Source organism: Salmo salar, chromosome 15 (genome assembly GCF_965601325.2).
Source record: "Salmo salar chromosome 15, fSalSal1, whole genome shotgun sequence".
Classification (NCBI taxonomy): domain Eukaryota; kingdom Metazoa; phylum Chordata; class Actinopteri; order Salmoniformes; family Salmonidae; genus Salmo; species Salmo salar.
In genome coordinates this window covers 65,466,610-65,481,125 of record NC_138305.1, presented here as the reverse complement: position 1 = coordinate 65,481,125, position 14,516 = coordinate 65,466,610, and positions in this window count along the sequence as shown.

The window sequence follows — 14,516 nt, the reverse complement described above, 5'->3', positions numbered from 1 at the left end:
GACGGAATGCGCCGTTACCATGTGATTCGGATAAAACTTTCTCAGGGCTAGCAACAGGGCAGCCCGTCGAGAATCCGAAATTCGCGCCCTCATAGTCACAGTGTCTATCTGTAACCCCAGATAGACAATCTGCTGACTGGGCCAAGGCGCACTCTTTTTCCAATTCACAGCGAACCCCAGACGTGTGAGGTGAATCACTGTCTGTGTCGTGTGTGTGATCGCCAGCTCTGCTGACGTGGCCAAGACCAGTAGGTCGTCTAGGTAGGCTAATAGCCTTATCCCCTGACGGCGTAGCGGCTCCAATGCCGTCTCTACACATTTGGAAAACGTGCGAGGTGCCAGAGCGTACCCGAATGGCATTCTCGTATACTCGTACGCCACCCCTTGAAAGGCGAAACGCAGAAATTTCCTGTGACGCGGAAGTACCGGCACATGAAAATACGCGTCCTTTAGATCTATGCTCACACAAAAGTCTCTGTTGTGAATACATTGCAGTAGACGTTTTGTCGTGAGCATTCGGAAAGGGCGTTTGGCTACGCTCTCGTTGAGAGTGCGTAAATCCAATATCGGCCTCATTCCCCCCGTCTTTTTTGGCACTAGGAAATAGGGCGAATATAGCCCGCTGTTCCTTTGCTCTTGGGGAACTACTGTGACCGCCTCCTTCGCCAAAAGTTCCGTAATCTCTTTCACAAGAGCGGCTACTTTCTCTGGCGTCTTCATCACCGTCTCCACCACACCCGAGAACGGGGGTGGGGTTCGATGGAATTGAATGGCATAACCCTTCTCCAGCGTCCGACTTAGCCAGGAGGAGAGGGTGCAGCTTCGCTGCCACTCCCAATAGTGCTCTGAGAGCGGGAGCGAGCGAAGCTGTGGTACAGACAGTAGGAAGGACCTGTATTCCTCTATGGCCCAAGCCGCCGCTGTCTCCCAACACTGAAGTGGTGGGACAGCCCAAGGTGGGCCCCCCGCGAAAGGGGGAGGGAACACTGACGCGTTCTGTGAGAATCGGGGGCGCCGACACTTCGGTTATACCTGTAACCTTGTGGTTCCAGCCCTCCGTGAACTCAGCACGGGTCTGCGCTACACTAATTGAGGCGCCAGCCTGAATTAGTGCGCCGTCTCCCAACAGCGATTGCTTCATCGGCCCGCTAAGGGGCTGTGTATGCATGCTGCTATTAAAACCCTTATCTACTTCACTCCTCAGAGTGTGTAGTGCTGGGTTTTTATGAGGTATAGCATGACGGCTCATTACGAGCGTCCGTCTTGCTTTCCTCTTGTCATTCACACTCACCACTTTCCTCTGTGTGCGTTCAGCTCCGCTGCTGCACACAGAGTGGTGAGAGGAAGAGCGAAAGATAGAGAGAGAAGGAATCTGAGCGGTCTCTGTTTTGTTATGTAAAAGAGGTTCTCTTGTGACAAAGTCAGATGGAACACATTCTTTATTGAACACAGACACAATGACTCCTCCATCCCTTTGCAGGGGTGGGGGATGAACAGTGGACGCCCTCACATGAAGTGCAGCGCTCTCTCCCGTCCTCTCCCCCTCGTCCCGTCATGGCCGTCGTCTTTTCTGACTGCCTCTCAGCTGCCAGGGCGATGAAATGAACGGGGTGTCTCTCACCGGTTTCACCGCCGCCTTCTCTGGTGCCGCCGTAGGGGCTGGGCCCGCTCTCGGCATTCCAGGTGTAGCTGCTCGACGGGCTCTCCGTCTAGCCGTAGACCCTGGTCTACTGGAGACGGTGTAGCGATGGGGATCTTTAGTAGCTGTCTTCGACCCTCCCGCCAAAGGCAGGTGTCTAGCCAGCTGCTTTTTCTCCTCCTCAAGCTTCCCGAAACGCGCCGTCGCATCTGTGACGGCGGCTCCAAAAAGGCCGCTGTCAGAGATGGGGGCGTTTAATAGGGCGGCTTTGTCGGTCTCCTTCATAGCCGTCAAAGACAACCAGAGGTGTCGTTCCAGGACCACCAAAGTGGCCTTGGATCTCCCCGCACATACAGCCGATGCCTGCGTGAGATGGAGAATGGCGCCGGAAATCCTAGACGCTTCCTCCATCTCCTCTCCCGACAGCCCCTCTCTACCCGTGGTGAGACGGGAGAGAGAGGCTGCTAAGAGGGCAATATTATTTGCTGCTGCTACAGCCTGTGTACTTAGAGCAAAGGCCTTCTCAGCCAGCTGCGCTGTGAGGCGGTCCTTGTTCGTGGGTAATGTGGGTCTCTTGGCAGACGGCCAAGAGCTCGAACCTGGCACGAGGTAAGCTGCTAGCGCTGCCTCGAGCCTAGGCATCTCTTGGAGTCGTTCTCCGTCTACCTTGGTGAATGGAATATACGCCTTCACCGGCGCTCTGGCCGTCAAAGGCGTTTCCCATGCACCCTCCACATATCTTGCGAGCGAGGGCATGGTCGGCGCCAAAAGTACCGTTGCCCGTCTTGGTCTGGAATAGGGGCCGCCCACCATTAAATCCACATCCGGAACGGAGGGAGTGGGGGGCAGTGGAATGTCCAGCCTGCTCGCAGCCCGCTCGATGAGCCCTGCAAAATCAGAGCGCAGAGAGGCCACTGCGAAGGAGGGGGCTGCTGAAAATTCAGAGCCCATCTCCTCCTCGCCATAGGATGAGAAAATCCCCTCTCTCTCCCTAGGGAGGGGGGTCCTTTCAACATCGGTCGGTTGACTGGATTCTTTTAGTGGAGAACCCAGACACTTCCCAACATCCTCCTCCTCTTTAGAAGCGCCGTCATCAAATGACGCCTCGGAATCCGAGGCTATCATTGAAATAGCGTCCTCAAGAGGGAAATCCTCACTGAAAAACGCCCATCGCTGTTTCCTCTCCTTTAACGAAAGGAGTGAACAGCTAGGGCATTCCGGAGGATCTGTGAGGCCGCCCCTAGCGTGCTTTGAACCTAAGCACACAAAACAAAGTTCGTGCGGGTCCAGAGCCGCCATAGTGGAACAGCGACACTGAGCTCTTAACCTCTTGGGGCTAGGTGGGACGCTAGCGTGCCACGCGTGGTGCACTCCATCAACAGCAGGTGCATTTCAAGAGCGGCAAATTTGAATCCAAATAAATGTCAAAATTCAAATTTTTCAAAAATACAACTATGTTACACCATTTGAAAGATAAACATCTCCTTAATCTAACCACGATTTCAAAAAGGTTTTACGGCGAAAGCATAAATTTAGAGTATGTTAGGACAGTACATTTACAAGAGTTGTGTGTAATGTTTTGTCAAGTCAAAGACAGGGTCACCAAAACCATAAAACCAGCTAAAATGATGCACTAACCTTTTACAATCTCCATCAGATGACACTCCTAGGACATTATGTTAGACAATGCATGCATTTTTAGTTCTATCAAGTTCATATTTATATCCAAAAACAGCGTTTTACTATGGCATTGATGTTGAGGAAATCGTTTCCCTCCAATAACCGGCAGTCAAGTCAGCGTAACAAATTAAATAATTAAAATTAGAAAACATTGGTAAAATATTATATTGTCATTTAAAGAATTATAGATTTACATCTCTTGAACGCAATCAACTTCCCAGATTTAAAAATAACCTTACTGGGAAATCACACTTTGCAATAATCTGAGCACTGCGCCCAGAAAAATACGCGTTGCGATACAGACTAGACGTCATGTTGGGGAGATCTAAAATCGAAAATACTATGTAAATAATCCATTACCTTTGATTCTCTTCATCAGATGTCACTTCCAGGTATCACAGGTCCATAACGAATGTAGTTTTGTTCAAAAAAGCTCATCATTTATGTCCAAAAATCTCCGTCTCGTTAGCACATGATGTAAGCCAGCCGGACTTCTCGTCATGAACGAGGGGAAAAAATATATTTCCGTTCGTTCAAACATGTCAAACGTTGTATAGCATAAATCATTAGGGCCTTTTTTAACCAGAACATGAATAATATTCAAGGTGGACGAATGCATACTCTTTTATAATGTATTGGAACGAGGGTACCCAACATGAACTCGCGCGCCAGGTGTCTAATGGGCCATCACCGTTCCAAGGCTCTTGTTCGGTCAGATCTCCCTCCAGAAGACTCAAAACACTTTGTAAAGGCTGGTGACATCTAGTGGAAGCAATAGGAAGTGCCAAAATATTCCTAAACCCCTGTGTTTTTCAATGGGATAGGTTTAAAGTCAATACAACACATCAGGTATCCACTTCCTGTCAGAAAATGTCTCAGGGTTTTGCCTGCCAAATGAGTTCTGTTATACTCACAGACACCATTCAAACAGTTTTGGAAACTTTAGAGTGTTTTCTATCCATATATAATAAGTATATGCATATTCTAGTTACTGGGTAGGATTAGTAACCAGATTAAATCGGGTACATTTTTTTTATCCAGACGTGCAAATGCTGCCCCCTAGACCCAACAGGTTAAAAGAGCTTTTGGGGGTGGAAAAGATGTGCTCATATTCGGACGACGCCAACAACAGGATATTGACGACGGGTTCGTCCTGAGATTCTTCTCTTCTCTTCTAGGCTTCTTCAGTCCAGTCCTGTCGCTGAAGATAATGGGAGGCTGATTGAGGGGAAGCATCCCCTTATATAGGGACACCTGTACTCCTATTGGCTGCAGGTGTGTGCATCATTTTCTCTCAGGCTATTCGCTGCCTAGGCAGCGGGGTAAACCACTAGGAGCAGAGCTCCCCTATGGGGCGGAGCTCCACGATGTAGAACTCAAATGGCAGGTCAAAACCTGAGAGATTCCTTTACAGGAAGTGGCCTGTCTGACCATTTCTTGAACTTCTTTTCCATCTCTATCTTTTACTAAGGATCTCTGCTCTAACGTGACACTTCCCACGTCTTCCATAGGCTCTCAGAGCCCGGGAAAAAACAGAATGTCGTCATTCCAGCCCCAGGCTGAAACACATTATCGCCTTTCTCAAGTGGCCGATCAAGGGACTCTGGGCTTATGTGCGTGACCCGACCGCCCCCGCCTTTGTGATTTTTTCCTCTGTTTGCCGAAAAGGAGATTCCCTGTCGGAATATTATCGCTTTTCTACGAGAAAAATGGCGTAAAAATTGATTTTAAACAGCGGTTGACATGCTTCGAAGTACGGTAATGGAATATTTAGAATTTTATTGTCACGAATTGCGCCATGCGCGCGACACTTCTTTACCATTTCGGATAGTGTCTGGAACGCACGAACAAAACGCCGCTATTCGGATATAACGATGGATTATTTTGGACCAAACCAACATTTGTTATTGAAGTAGCAGTCCTGGGTGTGCATTCTGACGAAGACAACAAAAGGTAATCAAACTTTTATAATAGTAAATATGATTATGGTGAGTGCTAAACTTGCCGGGTGTCTAAATAGCGAGCCCGTGATGCCTGGGCTATGTACTTAGAATATTGCAAAATGTGCTTTCACCAAAAAGCTATTTTAAAATCGGACATATCGAGTGCATAGAGGAGGTCTGTATCTATAATTCTTTAAATAATTGTTATGCTTTTTGTGAACGTTTATCGTGAGTAATTTAGTAAAATGTTAGCGAATTCCCCGGAAGTTTGCGGGGGGTATGCTAGTTCTGAACGTCACATGCTAATGTAAAAAGCTGGTTTTTGATATAAATATGAACTTGATTGAACAAAACATGCATGTATTGTATAACATAATGTCCTAGGGTTGTCATCTGATGAAGATCATCAAAGGTGAGTGCTGCATTTAGCTGTCTTCTGGGTTTTGGTGACATTATATGCTGGCTTGAAAAATGGGTGTCTGATTATTTCTGGCTGGGTACTCTGCTGACATAATCTAATGTTTTGCTTTCGTTGTAAAGCCTTTTTGAAATCGGACAGTGTGGTTAGATTAACGAGAGTCTTGTCTTTAAATAGCTGTAAATTAGTCATCAGGTATCCACTTCCTGTCAGAAAATGTCTCAGGGTTTTGCCTGCCAAATGAGTTCTGTTATACTCACAGACACCATTCAAACAGTTTTAGAAACTTTAGGGTGTTTTCTATCCATATGTAATAAGTATATGCATATTCTAGTTACTGGGTAGGAGTGGTAACCAGATTAAATCGGGTATGTTTTTTATCCAGCCGTGAAAATACTGCCCCCTAGCCATAACAGGTTAATCTAACCACACTGTCCAATTTCAAAAAGGCTTTACAGCGAAAGCAAAAACATTAGATTATGCCAGGGGAGTACCCTGCCAAAAATAATCAGACACCCATTTTCAAAGCAAACATATATGTCACAAAAACCAAAACCACAGCTAAATGCAGCACTAACCTTTGATGATCTTCATCAGATGACACTCCTAGGACATTATGTTATACAATACATGCATGTTTTGTTCAATCAAGTTCATATTTATATCAAAAACCAGCTTTTTAGATTAGCATTTGATTTTCAGAACTAGCATACAACTTCACTCCCGGTGAATTTACTAAATTACTCACGACAAACGTTGACAAAAAAACATAACAATTATTTTAAGAATTATAGATACAGAACTCCTTTATGCAATCGCGGTGTCTGATTTTAAAATAGCTTTTCGGTGAAAGCACATTTTGCAATATTCTGAGTAGATAGCCCGGCCATCATGGCTAGCTATTTTGACACCCACCAAGTTTGGTACTCACCAAACTCCGATTTACTATAAGAAAAATTTGATTACCTTTGCTGTTCTTCGTCAGAATGCACTCCCAGGACTTTTACTTCAATAACAAATGTTGGTTTGGTTCCAAATAATCCATAGTTATATCCAAATAGCGGCGTTTTGTTCGTGCGTTCAAGACACTATCTGAAGGGTAAAGAAGGGTGACGCGCCCGATGCGTTTCGTGACAAAAGAATTCAAAATATTCCATTACCGTACTGCGAAGCATGTCAAACGCTGTTTAAAATCAATTTTTATGCGATTTTTCTCGTAAAAAAGCGATAATATTCAGACCGGGAAACCCTGTTTTCGTTCAGAGACGAAAAAATTAAAACATGGAGTCGTCTTGTGCACGCGCCCCCAGTCTCATTGTTCTCAGATCGACCACTATCCAAATGCGCTACTGTTTTTCAGCCATGGCCTGCAAAGTCATCATTCAACGTTCTGGCGCCTTCTGAGAGCCTATGGGAGCGTTAGAAAATGTCACGTTACAGCAGAGATCGCCTGTTTTGGATAGAGATGATCAAGAAGGCCAAGAAATAGTCAGAGAGGGCGCTTCCTGTTTGGAATCCTCTCAGGTTTTGGCCTGCCAAATGAGTTCTGTTATACTCACAGACACCATTCAAACAGTTTTAGAAACTTTGGAGTGTTTTCTATCCAAAGCTAATAATTATATGCATATTCTAGTTTCTGGGCAGGAGTAATAATCTGATTAACCTCTATGGGCTAGGTGGGACGCAAGCGTCCCACCCGTGGTGCACTCCATCAACAGCAGGTGCATTTCAAGAGCGGCAAATTTGAATCCAAATAAATGTCAAAATTCAAATTTTTCAAACATACAACTATTTTACACCCTTTGAAAGATAAACATCTCCTTAATCTAACCACGTTTTACGATTTCAAAAAGGTTTTACGGCGAAAGCATAAATTTAGAATATGTTAGGACAGTACATTTACAAGAGTTGTGTGTAATGTTTTGTCAATTCAAAGACAGGGTCACCAAAACCATAAAACCAGCTAAAATGATGCACTAACCTTTTACAATCTCCATCAGATGACACTCCTAGGACATTATGTTAGACAATGCATGCCTTTTTAGTTCTATCAAGTTCATATTTATATCCAAAAACAGCGTTTTACTATGGCATTGATGTTGAGGAAATCGTTTCCCTCCAATAACCGGCAGTCAAGTCAGCACCAGAAATTAAATAATTAAAATTAGAAAACATTGGTAAAATATTATATTGTCATTTAAAGAATTATAGATTTACATCTCTTGAACGCAATCAACTTGCCAGATTTAAAAATAACCTTACTGGGAAATCACACTTTGCAATAATCTGAGCACTGCGCCCAGAAAAATACGCGTTGCGATACAGACCAGCCGTCATGTTGGGGAGATCTAAAATCGAAAATACTATGTAAATAATCCATTACCTTTGATTCTCTTCATCAGATGTCACTTCCAGGTATCACAGGTCCATAACGAATGTAGTTTTGTTCAAAAAAGCTCATCATTTATGTCCAAAAATCTCTGTCTTGTTAGCACATGATCTAAGCCCGCCGGACTTCACTTCATGAACGAGGGGAAAAAATATATTTACGTTCGTTCAAACATGTCAAACGTTGTATAGCATAAATCATTAGGGCCTTTTTTAACCAGAACATGAATAATATTCAAGGTGGACGAATGCATTCTCTTTTATAACGTATTGGAACGAGGGTACCCAACATGAACTCGCGCGCCAGGTGTCTAATGGGCCATCATCGTTCCATGGCTCTTGTTCGGTCAGATCTCCCTCCAGAAGACTCAAAACACTTTGTAAAGGCTGGTGACATCTAGTGGAAGCAATAGGAAGTGCCAAAATATTCCTCAGCCCCTGTGTTTTTCAATGGCATAGGTTTAAAGGTAATACAACACATCAGGTATCCACTTCCTGTCAGAAAATGTCTCAGGGTTTTGCCTGCCAAATGAGTTCTGTTATACTCACAGACACCATTCAAACAGTTTTAGAAAATGTAGGGTGTTTTCTATCCATATATAATAAGTATATGCATATTCTAGTTACTGGGTAGGATTAGTAACCAGATTAAATCGGGTACATTTTTTTATCCAGCCGTGCAAATACTGCCCCCTAGCCCCAACAGGTTAAATCGGGTACGTTTTTAATCCGGCCGTGAAAATACTGCCCCCTATCCATAACAAGTTAATCAGGTGTGCCAGTTTAGGATGAAACGTTTGGGGAGGAGAGAGTTGGAAAACCCTGGTACCGACAAAGTCCATTCTGTCAGTCATTTAATTCTATGAATATCATCCTAGCAACTTCTATTCTCTTTCACTTTCAGTCCCCCTCCTCCTCCCTGTCCACCCTTCTTTCTGAATAGACGGGCAAGATGGATTCAGTTTGACTTCTGTCATGACGTTGCCCTCTTTGGGTTTTCTATGCACCATCCCCCTACCTCTGTCTTCCACACCCAAGCTGCTGTGGTCAGATGAGGTCGTAAATTCCTATGAGAAGATCCTGCCTCATAGCCCCAGTATAGAGAGAGAGTGAGTTTTCATAGACCAAACATAGGAATTCTTCTACCTCACAGAACTGGAGAAGGTATAAAAGATCGGTGAAGAATCCAGCTACGAACTGGTCCGTAAGTTTGTAGTTTGAGCCTATTCCTGGAAACATTGAACCACTGTAGTTTACATCAATTTTAATTTCTAGTGGTAGCTAGAAAAGTTATATTTTAGCGTTTTAGTGTTTCAGTGAATTGTTAGTGAGGGAGGCCCTGCTCTCTCGCTTCCCCAGTTGTTTAGTTAATTTTCATTCCAATCTCCTTTGCATTGCGTAGCCTCTCCTGTAGCCTATCAACTATGTGTCTGTCTATCCATGTTCTCTCCTCTCTGCACAGGCCATACAAATGCTTCACATCGCGTGGCCGCTGCCACTCTAACCTGGTGGTCCCAGCGCGCACGACCCACGTGGAGTTCCAGGTCTCCGGCAGCCTCTGGAACTGCCGGTCTGCGGCCAACAAGGCAGAGTTCATCTCAGCCTATGCTACCCTCCAGTCCCTCGACTTCTTGGCGCTGACGGAAACATGGATTACCACAGAAAACACTGCTACTCCTACTGCTCTCTCCTCGTCTGACCACGTGTCCTCGCACACTCCGAGAGCATCTGGTCAGCGGGGTGGTGGCACTGGAATCCTCATCTCTCCCAAGTGGACATTGTCTCTCTCTCCCCTGACCCATCTGTCTATCTCCTCATTTGAATTCCATGCTGTCACAATCACTAGCCCATTCAAGCTTAACATCCTTACCATTTATCGCCCTCCAGGTTCCCTTGGAGAGTTCATCAATGAGCTTGACGCCTTGATAAGTTCCTTTCCTGAGGATGGCTCACCCCTCACAATTCTGGGTGACTTTAACCTCCCAACGTCTACCTTTGACTCATTTCTCTCTGCCTCCTTCTTTCCACTCCTCTCCTCTTTTGACCTCACCCTCTCACCGTACCCCCCCCCCCCCCCCCCCCCCCCCCCCACTCACAAGGCAGGCAATAATCTTGACCTCAACTTCACTAGATGCTGTTCTTCTACTAATCTCACTGCAACTCACCTCCAAGTCTCCAATCACAACCTTGTATCCTTTTCCCTCTCGCTCTCCTCCAACACCACTAACTCTGCCCCTACTCAGATGGTATTGCGCCATCGCAACCTTCGCTCTCTCTCCTGCTACTCTCTCCTCTTCCATCCTATCATCTCTTCCCTCTGCTCAATCCTTCTCCAACCAATCTCCTGATTCTGCCTCCTCAACCCTCCTCTCCTCCCTTTCTGCATCCTTCGACTCTCTATGTCCCCTATCCTCCCGACCGGCTCGGTCCTCCCCTCCTGCTCCGTGGCTTGACGACTCATTGCGAGCTCACAGAACAGGGCTCCGGGGCAGCCGAGCAGAAATGGAGGAAAACTAGCCTCCCTGCGGACCTGTCATCTTTTCACTCCCTCCTCTCTACATTTTCCTCCTCTGTTTCTGCTGCTAAAGCCACTTTCTACCACTCTAACTTCCAAGCATCTGCCTCTAACCCTAGGAAGCTCTTTGCCACCTTCTCCTCCCTCCTGAATCCTCCTCCCCCTCCCCCCTCCTCCCTCTCTGCGGATGACTTCGTCAACCATTTTGAAAAGAAGGTCAGCGATATCCGATCCTCGTTTGTTAAGTCAAACGACACCGCTGGTCCTGCTCACATTGCCCTACCCTATGCTTTGACCTCTTTCTCCCCTCTCTCTCCAGATGAAATCTTGCGTCTTGTGACGGCCGGCCGCCCAACAACCTGCCCGCTTGACCCTATCCCCTCCTCTCTTCTCCAGACCATTTCCGGAGACCTTCTCCCTTACCTCATCTCGCTCATCAACTCATCCTTGACCGCTGGCTACATCCCTTCCGTCTTCAAGAGAGCGAGAGTTGCACCCCTTCTCAAAAAACCCTACACTCGATCCCTCCGATGTCAAGAACTACAAACCAGTATCTCTTCTTTCTTTTCTCTCCAAAACTCTTGAACGTGCCGTCCTTGGCCAACTCTCTCAGAATGACCTTCTCGATCCAAATCAGTCAGGTTTCAAGGCTGGTCATTCAACTGAGACTGTACTTCTCTGTGTCACGGAGGCTCTCGCACTGCTAAAGCTAACTCTCTCTCCTCTGCTCTCATCCTTCTAGACCTATCTGCTGCCTTTGATACTGTGAACCATCAGATCCTCCTCTCCATCCTCTCCGAGTTGGGTATCTCCGGCGCGGCTCACTCTTGGATTGTGTCCTACCTGACAGGTCGCTCCTACCAGGTGGCGTGGCGAGAATCCGTCTCCGCACCACGTGCTCTCACCACTGGTGTCCCCCAGGGCTCAGTTCTAGTCCCTCTCCTATTCTCGCTATACACCAAGTCACTTGGCTCTGTCATATCCTCACATGGTCTCTCCTATCATTGCTACGCAGATGACACAATTAATCTTCTCCTTTCCCCCTTCTGATAACCAGGTTGCGAATCGCATTTCTGCATGTCTGGCAGACATATCAGTGTGGATGACGGATCACCACCTCAAGCTGAACCTCGGCAAGACGGAGCAGCTCTTCCTCCCGGGGAAGGACTGCCCTTTCCATGATCTCGCCATCACGGTGGACAACTCCATTGTGTCCTCCTCCCAGAGTGCTAAAGGCCTCGGCGTGACCCTGGACAACACCCTGTTGTTCTCCGCTAACATCAAGGCGGTGACCCGATCCTGTAGGTTCATGCTATACAACATTCGCAGAGCACGACCCTGCCTTACACAGGAAGCGGCGCAGGTCCTAATCCAGGCACTTGTCATCTCCCGTCTGGATTACTGCAACTCCCTGTTGGCGGGGCTCACTGCCTGTGCCATTAAACCCCTACAACTCATCCAGAACGCCGCAGCCCTTCGGTGTTCAACCTTCCCAAGTTCTCTCACGTCACCCCGCTCCTCCGCACACTCCACTGGCTTCCAGTTGAAGCTCGCATCTGCTACAAGACCATGGTGCTTGCCTACGGAGCTGTGAGGGGAACGGCACCTCCGTACCTTCAGGCTCTGATCAGGCCCTACACCCAAACAAGGGCACTGCGTTCATCCACCTCTGGCCTGCTGGCCCCCCTACCTCTGCGGAAGCACAGTTCCCGCTCAGCCCAGTCAAAACTGTTCGCTAATCTGGCACCCCAATGGTGGAACAAGCTCCCTCACGACGCCAGGACAGTGGAGTCAATCACCACCTTCCGTAGACACCTGAAACCCCACCTCTTTAAGGAATACCTGGGATAGGATAAAGCAATCCTTCTGACCCCCCGCCCCCAAAAAAAAGATATAGATGCACTATTGTAAAGTGGTTGTTCCACTGGATATCATAAGGTGAATGCACCAATTTGTAAGTCGCTCTGGATAAGAGCGTCTGCTAAATGACATAAATGTAAATGTAAATGTACAATTTTGTGAAACTCATGAGAGACAATATGGCCATATTACCATTGCGCTGTTTATATAATAGCCTCAGTTATGAGACTTACATCTTATGGTTGTATAAAATGAATGAATAAGGATGTAGCTATTTGGGATATGATGGGATGCTATGTAATGATGTTAATGTGAGATAACTGTATTTCTGTTTAAAGTTTGACTAAGTCATGGGCACGCCCCCATGAACAGACAGGACCTGGCGTCATGAGACAGCCTTTTCCTGCTATTCCGAATAAAAACCCCACCGAGGTTTTCTATCACCAGACCGAGCTTACCTCAATTACGAGATGGCTAAAGGTTGGAGACCAGCTTACCCCTTGCTGAACTTCTAACCATACCATGTGGTTAAACACTTAGACTATTGATACCGACAGAATAAGAACAAGTCTTTGATATTAATTACTAGTCTGCAACTAGGAATTCGGTATCATTGAACGCGAAGACCGACAACCGCCGAAACATCTCTCCTATAACGACTTTAACCTCTTACATCTAGACGTTCCGCTAGCGGAAAACCTGCTCCAATATCCAATGATAGGCGTGGCGCGAATTACAAATTCCTCAAAAATACAAAAACGTCAATTTTTCAAACATATGACTATTTCACAGCATTTTAAAGACAAGACTCTCCTTTATCTAACCACACTGTCCGATTTCAAAAAGGCTTTACAGTGAAAGCAAAACATTAGATTATGTCAGCAGAGTACCAAGCCAGAAATAATCAGACACCCATTTTTCAAGCTAGCATATAATGTCACAAAAACCCAGAAGACAGCTAAATGCAGCACTAACCTTTGATGATCTTCATCAGATGACACACCTAGGACATTATGTTATACAATACATGCATGTTTTGTTCAATCAAGTTCATATTTATATCAAAAAACAGCTTTTTACATTAGCATGTGACGTTCAGAACTAGCATACTTCCGGGGAATTTGCTAACAATTTACTAAATTACTCACGATAAACGTTCACAAAAAGCATAACAATTATTTTAAGAATTATAGATACAGAACTCCTCTATGCACTCGATATGTCCGATTTTAAAATAGTTTTTTGGTGAAAGCACATTTTGCAATATTCTAAGTACATAGCCCAGGCATCACGGGCTAGCTATTTAGACACCCGGCAAGTTTAGCACTCACCAATATCAGATTTACTATTATAAAAGTTTGATTACCTTTTGTTGTCTTCGTCAGAATGCACTCCCAGGACTGCTACTTCAATAACAAATGTTGGTTTGGTCCAAAATAATCCATCGTTATATCCGAATAGCGGCGTTTTGTTCGTGCGTCCCAGACACTATCCGAATGGTAAAGAAGGGTCGCGCGCATGGCGCAATTCGTGACAAAAAAAATCTAAATATTCCATTACCGTACTTCGAAGCATGTCAACCGCTGTTTAAAATCAATTTTTATGCCATTTTTCTCGTAAAAAAGCGATAATATTCCGACCGGGAATGTCCATTTAGCTAAACAGAGGAAAGAAAACAAAGCTTTCGGTCGACGCGGGCACGCGCCTGAGTCTCACAGTACTGTAACCAGCCACTACCCAAACGCGCTACTTTGTTTCAGCCAGAGCCTGCAAAGCCACGATTCAGCGTTTTGCCGCCTTCTGAGAACCTATGGCAGCCGTAGGAAGTGTCATGGGACAGCTAAGATCCTCACTCTTCAATAAACAGAGACAAGAAGAATGACACCTTGTCAGACAGGCCACTTCCTGCATGAAATCTTCTCAGGTTTTTGCCTGCCATATGAGTTCTGTTATACTCACAGACACCATTCAAACAGTTTTAGAAACTTTAGGGTGTTTTCTATCCAAAGCCAATAATTATATGCATATTCTAGTTACTGGGCAGGAGTAGTAACCAGATTAAATCGGGTACGT